Source organism: Saimiri boliviensis, chromosome 1 (genome assembly GCF_048565385.1).
Source record: "Saimiri boliviensis isolate mSaiBol1 chromosome 1, mSaiBol1.pri, whole genome shotgun sequence".
Lineage (NCBI taxonomy): Eukaryota > Metazoa > Chordata > Mammalia > Primates > Cebidae > Saimiri > Saimiri boliviensis.
In genome coordinates, this window is record NC_133449.1 from 49219521 (window position 1) to 49233327 (window position 13807).

At 38.2% G+C, this 13807-nt stretch overlaps 1 protein-coding gene across 1 annotated transcript in view; it reads left to right on the forward strand.

Moving 5' to 3' along the window:
* Window positions 1-13807, forward strand: part of ZC3H6 (zinc finger CCCH-type containing 6) — a 64277-nt gene that overhangs the window by 677 nt on the left and 49793 nt on the right. The gene's annotated exons all lie outside the window — the stretch shown is intronic.

Below are 13807 nucleotides of genomic sequence, written 5' to 3' on the forward strand. Positions count from 1 at the left end.
GCCCCCGGCCCGGCACGTGCGAGCCCCCCGCCCCCGGGCGGGCTCCGTGTGCGCCGGGCGGCTCTCAGTGTCCCGGCTCGGTGCTGCGGTCCTGCCTCTTCCCGTCCAGGGGTCGGTGCTCCCGGCCGGATAGGACCAGCCAGGAATTTTCAGGAACGGGTGTTTGATATTTGACTACTACCCGAGAACCGAGAACACCTCTAAAAAATAAACATGTTTGGCTTTCAGGAAATTTTTAAGCAGCCCCCAAAGGCCAGCTGTTGTATACAGTCTTATCCCGTGGAATTTGAGATGGCAAGTTTCAAGTTCAGTTATGTTAACACAAAATAATTAGGCTTTGCAGAAACTTAGTGTAGCACAGTTTTACCCTAAAGGAAAAACTCCATGGATTATTCAGGCTAGCCCAGTTTTCTAGATGGTGTGTATCTCTTGAATATTTAACTGAGATTCTGATTTTTTATTTTTGCTCTGTGCCTTAAGCGGCACATTCTTGATTCCATTCAAGTTTGGGGACATTTGCAAAGTATACTGTAGCATACTTAAATTTTGGTTAGACTTCAAATTTTATCATTCGTATGTATTAATACGTATCTTTAATAATGAAAACGGGGGCTTTCATTAAACTTACTGAAACAAAATTCATTGCATCTGATTCTTACTTAGAATATTAATTTGAAAATCTAGAACCTCATAGAAGTAATCAAAAATATACATTGTACTGTAGATTATATACATTGCTGAAGTGTTATCTGTAGTAATGTGATCTGCTTGGTAAAGCATCCTAAACACATTTTTAAAACCCAGAAGCAAAAATGACAAACATCGCCGAAATTTGAAATATCTAAATACCTAGCGGTCTTGTGAGGGATGAAGGTGATATTTCAACAACTTCAATACTGCAATAGTAACAGTAGATTCCCGGAGGGCACGTCAATCAAAAGTGTGGTAATTTTTACAAAGTAAAATGCACTCTTAAAAATGATAGATGCATAAGCTTGCACTTGGCATATTTTTAATGATTTTTTTAAAATATTATCTTTTGTATTAAAAAGAACATTTTTAGAATGGGTTGACTAATATCTTGAGCAGTTTCCCACTCGAGTATCTGTGGACAAACCAATGATGGGGTTTTGCTAATGGAGCGTAAAATTCTTTTATGTGGAAGAAGGAAATCTATTCTCTCTCATTGCACAGAGTAACTTAAATATATGGAGTTACGTATTGTACATTATGAAAAAATCATGTCAAATTCAGGTATCAAAATAATTTTGCTAGTAAGGAACTGTGATGATAGACCTTTTAAAGAATTTGAAATTTTAAAATACTGATTTAGAAGGCTGGGCGCAGTGGCTCACGCCTGTAATCCCAGCACTTTGGGAGGCTGAGGCAGGCGGACCACCTGAGGTCGGGAGTTTGAGAGCAGCCTGACCAACATGGTGAAACCCTGTCTCTAAAAAAATAAAAATAAAAATACTGATTTAGAGGTTAAAAAGAAAACTGTAAATAATTATTTGTAAGATATGTTAACAGTTTGGTAGTAAGAGCTAAGGGTTAAGATTAATCCATTTTATTTAAAATTAGGACTAAACATATTTTCTAATGATATCTGAAATAAAAAGGTTAGCTCCACTTTAACTTATCCAATTTTTTTTTTTTTTTTGAGACGGAGTTTTGCTCTTGTTACCCAGGCTGGAGTGCAATGGCGTGATCTCGGCTAACCGCAACCTCTGCCTCCTGGGTTCAGGCAATTCTCCTGCCTCAGCCTCCTGAGTAGCTGGGATTACAGGATTACAGGCACGCGCCACCATGCCCAGCTAATTTTTTTGTATTTTTAGTAGAGACAGGGTTTCACCATGTTGACCAGGGTGGTCTCGATCTCTTGACCTCGTGATCCACCCGCCTCGGCCTCCCAAAGTGCTGCGATTACAGGCTTGAGCCACCGCGCCCAGCCTATCCAATTGTTAAGAGGCATCATTGTTCCGAGGCAAAAGCGATGGTTTTTTTCACACTTTTTTTTGTCAACCCACATAAAAAACAAAACAACTACATCAAAAACCAAGTGAACTAGAAGTCAGGAGAAATTCTGCAAGATCAGATCAATGGTTCTAAATCTTCCCCGGGGAACTTTTTCAAAGTATTGCTGCTATTTCTGTTGGTCTGGACCTCAGCCTGGGTTTTAAGAGTTCTAGAAGCCCCCCAGGAAATTCTAATATGTGCCCAGTTGAGAACTGCTATACTAGATCAGTGTTTCCTAATGTTAATCATCAAAATCACTTTGGGGAATAAATCTGCCCAGAGCAACTGAATCAGAATCTCCAGGGTATTTTTCATAGGATCCCTGGATAATTCTTAAGAAATTTGGGAAAAAATGGACTAATCTGTGGGCCCTTCAAATATTCTATCCTTCTACATTATGGCTATTTTATACTGTAATGAAAGTTTCTGTGAATTAAGTGGAGAAAAATATATGAAACTTGGTATATGGAGCTAGGCTTTGTCTCAAGGATATTCTCTTTCTTTCTTTCTTTTCTTTAGTTCTTCTTTTCTTGAGACAGAGTCTAACTCTATCACCCAGGCTGGAGTATAGTGGCAAGACCTTTGTTCACTGAAACTTCTGCCTCCTGGGTCTGGAGTAGCTGGGATTACAGGTACCAACCATCACGCCTGGCTTTTTTTTTTTTTTTTTTTAGTAGTCACTCCATTTCACCATGTTGGCCAGGCTAGTCTCAAACTCCTGACCTCAAGAGATCCACCTACCTTGGCCTCCCAAAGACCTGGGATTACAGGTGTGAGCCACTGCACCCAGCCAATGATATTCATATAACATTTTCAAAAATTAAGGTATACTGTGTGTGCAGGAAAAAAAAATGAAGTCTATGATTTATATTTACAATTGCTTTGATTTTATACAAAATATTACTGTTTATGTGAGAATGAGATTCTAAATGTAAATGGAATTTACAGAATGCATGATTTTTTTCTCCTTTAAAGAAATAGAGTCTCGCAGACCAGGTGTGGTGGCTTACACCTGTAATCCAAGCACTTTGGAGGCCAAGGTGGGCAGATCACCTTAGGTGGGGAGTTCAAGACCAGCCTGACCAACATGGTGAAACCCCGTCTTTAAAAAAGAAAGAAAGAGAGTCTTGCTATATGCCCAGGCTGGTCTTGGAACTCCTGGGTTCCAGCCATCCTCCCATTTCAGCCTCTCCCAGAGTGTTGGGATTAACAGGTGTGAGCCACCATGCTCAGCCTTGTATGTGTTATATGGTGAACATTTTGCTCAAGATTGTTTGCCAAATGAATAACTTGAAAAGAAAAATCCATTTAGTGTACTTTCCTTTAAATATTTTCACACCTAGAGGCAAAACATTGTATTTTATAAAATGTTAATCTAAAAATACTTGTAAATATACTTGTGGCTATGTAGATTGTAGTAGAGGACTTTTGCATAAGCCTGGAGCCTAGTTTCTAAAAGGTCTTTGGAAATAAATAATAGACATGGGGAGGAAGGAGTTGGGGGAAATCAGAGGGAGGTATAATCCTTGTCTCTTGTCATTCAGTTCTCTCAGGCACAAATCCAGCCACTTAGCTTTATATTTCAGCTGGATGTTGACCCACTTAAGACAATTCACAAACAACTCCTGAAGATGAAATACTGTGAGTCCCTGCTTTGGACACATCTACAGTAGAGTAGGATAAGATAAATATAATCCAAGTAATTGTTGCAGAATTTTCTGAAATATGCTAATGGTAAAAGGTTTTGTAGGGCCTGTACTGGGGAAAAAGAATTTTAACATGAACCGTTTAAGAGCTTGTGAGTCTCAAAAGAGTCTTTAATTGATAGGTGATATGGATAATACTCTCCTTTGGGAGGAGGTTTATAATGTATAAACAGCTTCCCCACCCTTCTCTCTCTGCTTTCTGTCCTTCTGTACAACAAGAACAACAAAACTCCAACTAGTCAGAATCGCCAGTGGTTTATGACCCCCCCCCCCATATAGATTGATAACTTGTTAAGAGACTGCACTGGAGAATCTGAAGGGATGAGGATGGAAAAGATGATTATACTTTTCATTTGCAACAGGGCTTTCATTTGATTCTCACATTAATCCCACGTGGTAGTTAATTAAGGTAGTATTACAAGGTTCAGGGAATTGTCTGAGATCTCACAAATACAGCCTAGATAAGAACCCAGGTATACAAACTCCTACTTGCAATATTATTTCACTCTTCATTAAGTTTGCATAGCAAAATAATGGAATAAGTCCTGGGCTTTAATTCTTGAGTAGTCTGGTATTGTAATGTGTTACATTTGAGAGCAAGCTCTTCATTTCGAATAAAACCTTGGTTCTGATCCTGATCTTCTAACTTGGTTAATGCTGTTCCCCTTTTCATGATTTTTCTCATTTGTGAAATGAGGTAGTTACACTAGATCATTTTCAATTTTCCTTCCTACTTTAAAAACAATTTTAATTTTAAAAAGTTGAAGATGCCTTTTCTCAGATCAGAGTATACTTTTTGCTCTACATAATATCTGGTTTGTAAATTAGTATGTTCCATGGAGTAAATACCTCTCCTGACTAGCCATTAATTTATTTTTGATTCCTGAATCCACTAATTTATTGTTAAAGTTACTAAAGGATGTTTTTCTTTAGCAAATGTAAAAACTCATATCAGGCCTCAGGTTTGATGTTGGAAAGCACTCTGACTCTTAGGAAGACTTTTTTTCCCCCAACCTCTCATAAACAAATTGTTTCATTCATTTTAAAATTTCATTCATTACATTTTCATTCTTCAACAGACTTACAGTGTTTCCTCTCTGCTAAGTATAGTGTTAAGCACTGGCAAAACAGCTCTGGACACAACATCATGAATTTGCTCTCTGGGATCTTTACTGAAGTTACAGAAACAGATTGGTAAATACATAGTTATAGCAAGTACTATAATAGAGGTATGAACTGAGTGCTATGGGGGTACAAATGAAGGCTTCTGGGAGACATAGCATAGCTAGATCTGGAGGATGAGTAAAACTTTGGCCAAGTAAATGCAGAGATAAATGAAAAGCATGGAGAAATGGCATAAGTAGGTTCAAGGATGATAAAAGTTAGTATGTGGAGAGTGTAAAACTATTTTGGAGAATGGGGAAAAGGATTAAATCTGGGGCCAGACTCTGAAGGATGTGGGGATCCCATTAAAGCCTTTTAAGCAGGAGAATGATTGGATGCATATTCTGGTATGCTACCTGGGAGATAGGAGGAAGTGGACTACAGCAGGGGAGATCAGTAGAAGGAAGATAAGTTAGGAAGCTTTTCAGTCATTTTCATTAAACACAAAGTACTTAACATTTAATACATACTGTTCTAGGATCAGGAATACAGCAATACAGAAAAAAACATTATTGCTGTAATCAAGGTTACATTTTCTTGGGAGAGACAAAATAAATAAACATGAAAAACAGATGTGTTAGATGGTGATAAAGCAGAAATGGAGATGGGGAGTCAAGTGGATATCGAGAGGGTGTTTATGGAAGCACTTATGAAAGAGTAACAATTGAGCAAAGAGCCGTGAAATAAGGGAACAATCCAGACCCAAGACATTTGAGGAAAGAGTATCCAGATAAAGGGAGTGGGAGGTAGACAAAACCTGGACCAGTAATGAGCCTGGTGTGATTGAGGAAAACCAAGGGAGCAGTGTGGCCAGAGAAAAGAATGAGCGAGGGGGAGAGTAATAAGAGAAACGAGAGGAGTGATAGGCAATTGTATAGAGCCTTGTAAGCCATTGTATGGACCTTGGATTTCACTCTTGAGTGTCCTGGGAGCCACTGGGAGATTGAACAGAGGAGGGACAGGATCCTCTATGGTATGTGGTAAATGAGTAGTATGGTAAGTGAGTAATAAAAGGAACTGCTGTGGTAATTTAGGTGACAGATGATGATGGTTTAGATGAAAATAGTTGGATTCTGGATATTGTTCAATTGGTGTTAGAACCAGTAGGATTTGCTGGTGGCTGGATGTGGACAATGAGAAAATAGAACGGGCCAAAGCTATTGTAAACATCTAGAAATCACATGAAGACTTGACCAAAGATATTGGCAATGAGAAAGTAGACAGATAAAATTCATGAGGTATTTCTTAGCATTGATAGAGTTGGATATAAATATCTGGAGTTTTTAGCTGATTGAAATGTTAGTTGAAATGAATGATACTACTCAAGGTATGTGTGTCAAGAGGTTATGGAGAAGAGCACAGAAGGTTTTGGAAGCCAAGGGAGGACAAAAGAAGGGACAGTTACAGAACAATAAAGAAAAAGGTTAAAAATAGGTCACAGGATATATGTTATTTTAAGTTAAAATATTTTAAGATTTGAATGAAAGGGTGCTGTAAGGGTTTGCAAACTGCTGGCCTTCAGGCTTAAAATCTGTCTCTACTGTTGTTTTTGCCTGACAGGATATTTTTAAATATCTGTATTTGAAGCATTTAAGGCTTGACTTGTGCCCTCTGCCCTCCACAGCCTTGTCACTCATCGTTCCTTGGCAAACTTACCACTCAGGGTGTGCTTCACTTCTTTAGGGGATCTGCCTCTCTATGGTAGACATTTAGGTTTATGACTGTTACATATTAAGTCAGTTTTTCACCTGGACAGATAGGCTACCGAAAAGAACCTCAGGGGTGGGTGACCTTGAATTTACCAGGTCGTGCCTTCAGTTCAGAGCTGCAGAGAATTCTGTTCCCTTGTGCATTGATGCCCTTGGAGTTATACAACACAGTAGCCCTGCTTTAGTTTTTCATATTTAGAAACTGATCAGTGTCAGAGCGATCAGACTTAGAAATGTTAATTCATGTTCAAAAATAATAACAAGGCTAGCATTTGTTTAGCACTTGCTATATGACAGGTACTATTTTAAGTGCTTTACATGAAATTTATTTTTTTATACTCTTACTCTGTCACCCAGGCTGGAATGCGGTGTCATGATCTCGGCTCACTGCTGCAACCTCCGCCTCCTGGGTTCAAGCCATTCTCCTGCCTCAGCCTCCCGAGTAGTTGGGATTATGGGTGCCTACCACTGCACTCGGTCCATTTTTGTATTTTTAGTAGAGATGGGGTTTCGCCATGTTGGCCAGGCTGGTTTCGAACTCCTGACCTCAGGTGATCCACCTGCCTCGGCCTCTCAAAGTGCTGGGATTACAGGCATGAGCCACTGATGGCCGGCCACATGAATTGTTGAATCCTCACAACAGCCCTGGGAAATAGGTCCTATTATTAAACCCCCTTTGTACACATGAGGAAACCGACAACAGGTTGGTGAATTTCCCAAGATCACAAAGTAAATTAGTAGGAACTCAAAGTAACCTGACTACAGAGCCCATACTCTTTATCTGAGCATATACATCCCCATCACAAGAGAATGCCAGTTTATTCAAGTAAAAAAAGGACTAGAAATCTACATCACTGAGTATATTCTTTCCATGTAGAATGCTGAATGGAAAACTAAATTTCAATAGTTGCCTACTGAGTAAGATCATGAGATAACAAGGGAGTTCATTATAAATGACTAGAAGTTTGAAATGGCATCAACTCTGATAAAGTGATAATCCCATCTCCATAATATACTTGTCAAGCAGTTACTTACATCAGTCTGCCTTACAGGATATCCTTTCTCCTGGGTAATGCTTACATGATAGTGTTTTGTACTTTTCCTTTTTCACTGCTTCCATGGCTGACCAAACTGCTCACCTCCATATTTCTGGTAGATACATTTCTTTTCATTGCATGTTAATATCTTAAATTCAGTTAGTCCTATCTTTCACTTGGTGCTTGTACCTGACTTCCTAATATATGTTCTGGTTTATACAGTTGAGCTTTCTGAGGACATTCTTATTCCCGACTATCTTTTTTTGGTGGTTGAGTTCTCGGAGGTGTTACTTGACTGCTGCTGATGTGTACCAACCAAGAAAGTAGTTATTAAGTGACTAACAATAACAGTTTCAGCAGATTATTATTATTCTTGGCAAAGAACAAGCTTTCTGTATTATAAATGATTTTATATTGGTTTTGTTTTAGTTTTGTTTGTAATTTCAGTTCTAGTTTAACATTAATACTTGAGATAACTCATTTTTTTTTTTTTTTTGAGACGGAGTTGCACTCTTGTTACCCAGGCTGGAGTGCAATGGCGTGATCCTGGCTCACCGCAACCTCCACCTCCTGGGTTCAGGCAATTCTCCTGCCTCAGCCTCCTGAGTAGCTGGGATTACAGGCACGTGCCACCATGCCCAGCTAATTTTTTGTATTTTTTTAGTAGAGACGGGGTTTCACCATGTTGACCAGGATGGTCTCGATCTCTTGACCTCGTGATCCACCCGCCTCGGCCTCCCAGAGTGCTGGGATTATAGGCTTGAGCCACTGCGCCCGGCCTGAGATAACTCTTAATACACTTTTGTAAATCATATCTACGTTCTTGAGTGACAAGTAAATAATCAAGTCCCAACTAATTTCTACAGAGAGTAAACATTAAAAGTAAACATAAAACTACATAAAAATCAATCACAGTCTATTCATAAAGTTGGTATGAAAATAAACCTAGATTTGGAACCCTCATGATACTCAATATTTCACATATATCATAGTTTATAATTTCCATGACTCCATTTGATACATATAGACCAAGATGATATTAATATATTTATTTTATAGTTTAGGAAACAGACTTGGAAGGGCAAATAACTTGTCCAGAATGACTCAACAGCTGAGTGAGAACCACAGTCTATCTCGGTACTCTTTCCATTGCCTCATAATGATAGTTACTCTGGTATCAGATGCTGGATTGGGATATTGGACATTTATAAATGTTTTTCATTTTGGATATTACTGAATCACAGACAATTTCATGTTAGTAATTATAAATTTATCTTGTGCACTTTTGTCTAAATCTTAAAATACACCTTTTTCTAAATCTTAAAATATATTAAAATTTCAGTGTATAAGGACGTTAATAATCTTTACAACATATTTTAAGAGAATATGAAATCAGGTCTAGCTAACTTAGATCTCTAAGTTTTTAGCTGTAGAAAGCAATTCTGTTGTGTACAAGTTTCAGCCTTTGAAGGGATTTCATTGACAATGCATATAGATCAGAAGAACTACTACCTTTCTTGCATGGATTTTTCTTGATTATTGGTAGTTAACAATAAAATGTTATTTGATCACTGGTGCTTCTGTGTGGGGTTGAGTTTTTTATAATATCTCTTGTTAGACCCATAAGGGAGGCTGTTAATTGATTTCTGTGCCCTTGGAATATATAAGATCCTCTTTAAAAATTACGTTTTGTGTAAGCACATTAAAATGGAAGTAAATAATGCATTGATATAGGAAGTACCTACACATTTTGGCTGTACATTTAGTGCACCAAATATTTCTTTTCTGAATGCCAAATGGCCAAATGTGAAAACCAGTATTTGTCAAGGCTGGAGCAGAAGTCAGTATCTTCATCATAAACTTCTGGCATATGTGAAGATACGAAATGTTATCCCTGAAGTTATTATAGTTTATTCTTAGAAATATTAGTAATCTTATTTTAAGAGTAGGACATTATAGTGCAGTAATGATAATTTCTCAGTGCTGCCTCTTGCTGCATTGTTCCTGTGATTGCTCTAATGCAGGCGTCCCCAAACTACGGCCCGCGGGCCACATGCAGCCCCCTGAGGCCATTTATCTGGACCCCGCTGCACTTCAGGAAGGGGCACCTCTTTCATTGGTGGTCAGTGAGAGGAGCACAGTATGTGGTGGCCCTCCAACGGTCTGAGGGACAGTGAACTGGCCCCCTGTGTAAAAAGTTTGGGGATGCCTGCTCTAATGCACGTACAGACACTAAATAGAAGGTCACTTTCCACTAAAGTTAGTGGAATACAAAATAGGTAGAGGAACTTTCTTCCTCTAACATCTTTCTATGTGTCTGTTTATATATGTGTGTATATAAATATGTATAAACATATATAATATCTAGAGCAAAAATGATTATGTTGTACATAACTTTGGATTTTTTCCTCCTCGTGAAATTCTGAAGTGACAGAGTTAACACTCTACTTTTGTCCACAAAAAATGAAGAATCCCCAGATCAGATTTTCTCTTTAGAATATTCATGGATTTTGAGTGAATCTCAGAAAAAAAAGGAAGAAAAAAGATTTGTGGAATAAAATAATTAAAAATTAGGCATAGTCTTTAGAAATGATTTTGTTTAGTGTTATGAATACTGGTATAAAAATTATGATATAAAATCTCTATTCTGCTTTGTATTTTTCATTAAAGTTTTTATAATTCTTTGTCATCTGAAAAAGAATATTCTTCCTAAAGTCACTAACTCTCAATATTATTACACTATTATTTGCCCATTTGAAAATTTCTTTTGTACATAAAGTAGCAAAAGAATATTTTGCATTAATGTACATTTATACTTCATTCTCTTGCATTAATGTACATTTATACTTCATCTAATTGAGAAAATTTCTACATATAGAGTCACACAAAAAATTTTAATTCCAAGTTCTATCTAAAATACCTTAAATTGGAAAATGAATATTCAGATAGTAAGAGTAAAATTTTTTTTTTTTTTTTTTTTTGAGACAGAGTCTAACTCTGTCACCCAGGCTGGAGTGCAGTGGTGCGATCTTGGCTCACTGCAGCCTCTGCCTCCCAAGTTCAAATGATTCTCCTGCCTCAGCCTTCTGAGTAGCTGAGACCACAGGCCTGCGCCACCACGCCTGGCTAATTTCTGTATTTTTTAGTAGAGACGGTTTCACCATGTTGGCCGGGCTGGTCTCAAGCTCCCACCTGAAGGAATCTGCTGGCCTTGGTCTCCCAAAGTGCTGGAATTACAGGCGTGATCCACTGCACCTAAATGACGTCGGTTTTTCATACTTAAAAAAATATTTTTGGGCTGAGTGTGATGGCTCACGCCTGTAATCCCAGCACTTCGGGAAGCCTAGGCAGGTCGGTCACTAGAAGTTAGGAGTTCAAGACCAGTCTGGTCAACATGGTGAAACGCCATCTCTACTAAAAATGCAAAAAGAATAGCCGAGCGTGGTGGCCGGCACCTGTAATCCCAGCTACTTGAGAGGCTGAGGCAGGAGAATCTCATGAACTCCGTAGGCAGAGGCTGCAGTGAGCCAAGATTGCACCACTGCACTCCAGCTTGGGCGACAGAGTAAGACTCCGTCTCAAAAAAAAAAATAATAATAAATAAAAGAAAAGACATTCTGGTTTTTTTTTGTTGTTGTTGTTTAATGATTAATAGACGGTTTATTTAAGCAAGACTACATATAGTCATCATTGCCAGACTTAATATGACAGGTTAAATGTTTGATCTAATTTTCCTTCCCGGATAAATTTTTCTTTCCTATCCCTGTCAGTTTTGAAAACATAATAGCAGAAGAAAATACCAATTCCACACAGAGCTCCCAAGAGTGAGTTTTTAGGAGTGGGTCTGAAATTATAGGATAGACATTTGCTGGTCTTGCATAGGTCTAATGAATCAAGACAGGATCTTCAATCAGCCCTCGGCAGTTAGGGTCGTTGTACTGAAGCAGGTTTCAGCTGAGCTCTTAATAGCCAACCACTAGGTTTGCGGGCGCTGGGTTTCTGGAAATATTTCCTATTCGGCTGGGTCGAGGGCATAGTGGCTAGGCGCAACGGAGTATACTTTGGGAACGACATCTTGGCGACCCAGTGCACTTTTTTTTTTTTTTTTTTTTTCTGAAACGAGGGTGGCTCTGTCACCCAGGCTGGAGTGCAATGGTGCAATCTCTGCCCACTGCAACCTCCGCCTCCCCAGTTCTATATTCTCCTGTCTCAGCCTCCCACGTGGCTGGGACTACGGGCGCACACCACCACGCCCGGCTAAATTTTGTATTTTTGTTAGTGACAGGGTTTTGCTATGTTGCCCAAGCTAGTCTTGAACTCCTGGGCTCAAGCGATCTGCCTGCTTCAGCCTTCTAAAGTTCTGGGTTTACAGGCATGAGCCACTGTGCCTGGCTAGGTTTTAAATTACACTGTTTAGATATCATGGTAACTGAATGATGCAATCTCTGACCATGTGACATTCAGGGATACCAAAAATGAGCTGAGATGGGCCAAGGCAGAATTGAAGAAGCATACTTTGGCTGAATTGTTAGGCCAAAGTAATAATTCGGAACATTTATTTTAAAAAGTCTATTTCCCCACATCCCCCAGTTGCAGTACCTTATAATTATAGTTAATCTAGTAGCAGATACTGGATTGAGATACTAGATATTTACAGACCAAATGCTCTTTTGGGATATTACTAGATAAGAGGCTGTTTCATTCTGGTTCATTGTAGATTCATCCGATGAGCATTTCTAGAGAACTGCTATATGAAAATATTGTGGAAAGTATCAACTTTTAAAACTTTTGTTTTGATATCATGAAACCTAGATTATTTTCTGATACTCATATTGTAAGGGAATTTTATTTTCTGAGATTTGTTTCTGTGGAATTTCTAGTTCTCCAGTCTGCACTGGAAAGCCTAAATCAAGAGGATAATTGGACAGGTAATGAAAGTAAATCAATTCTAGCTTAGATATCAAAGAGAGTAAATGAAATATAAAAAGAATAATTTTCAAAATGTCTCCAAAAAAAAAAAACCTATGGCAAGCTAATTCACGTTTGATTTATTCACGTAATAGTCTGCTTCTGCTTATGACGAAGTATAATATATTTTAGGAATAGTGTGGTTTTCTTCATGATGTCAAGCATACAAGCTTATGGATATATTTTAAAATTCTTAATTTTCTAGATTAACGTTGAGCACTACTGCTTCCATCTTGCATTGGATGGGGCAGAGAATTAATAATTACCAGATATTTTCTTATCAAAACCCAATTTGTTGGAAACATTTTGAAGGAACTCTTTGTGAATAGAATACATAGAATGCCTTTCTGTTTTCCTAAACAGACAGTTGCTGATTTATCTTTTATTTGGTTACTTTGAATCATCATTAACATCTATTATCACCATATCCCTGTGAACACTAGATGTCATGCTCCATTTTATGTTTTTTTATTGCCTTGGGGAGACTTTGAGGATATGGGAGGTGTTCATGCATACTGCTGCTGAGTGTTGCATAGAGATGAAATGAAGTACAGATCCTTCAGGAACAGACTCCAAACTTGGTCTATTCCAGCTTCCTTTTTTTTTTTTTTTTTAACCTATTCCACATAGTTTTTCATTGTTATTCTCTGAAGGAAAATAAGAGAAATTTCCTCTTAGAATCCCTTCTGCTTGGATTTATAACCTTTTCCAGTTAATTTCTGTGGAAGTACTTGTAGTCCAGCATAGTAATTCTATTCAAATATGTATAGTTCAGGTAAGTCACAAGGGGAAAGGAAGCTTTCATGGAGGGCTATCTACTAGGTGGTACAATGCTAGATAATTACTTAACTTTATTTCTCACTTAATCCTTAAACAACTCTGCAGTGGTAAGGTGGGTGAATTCACCCATTGTATAGAGAAGGAAACTGAATGTTAGAAGGATGGCATAATTTGTTCATGTTCATACAGGTAGTACGTTGGGAAGCAGAATTTAAGTACAGATCTTTCTGGTTCTAGAGCTTTTTGTTCTACCTTACTATGATGTTAAATGATTAGTTTTAACATGCCACTTAAGTTTAAAGCCTTAAGTAATCCTTTTAAAAAATCTTTTGTTGCTGGTTATTCTTGTTTAACACTCCTGTTTTAATTTCCAGGTTCAGGTGACCTCACTTTGCCAGAACCTTAGGTCTTCATTAAATAAGAGATT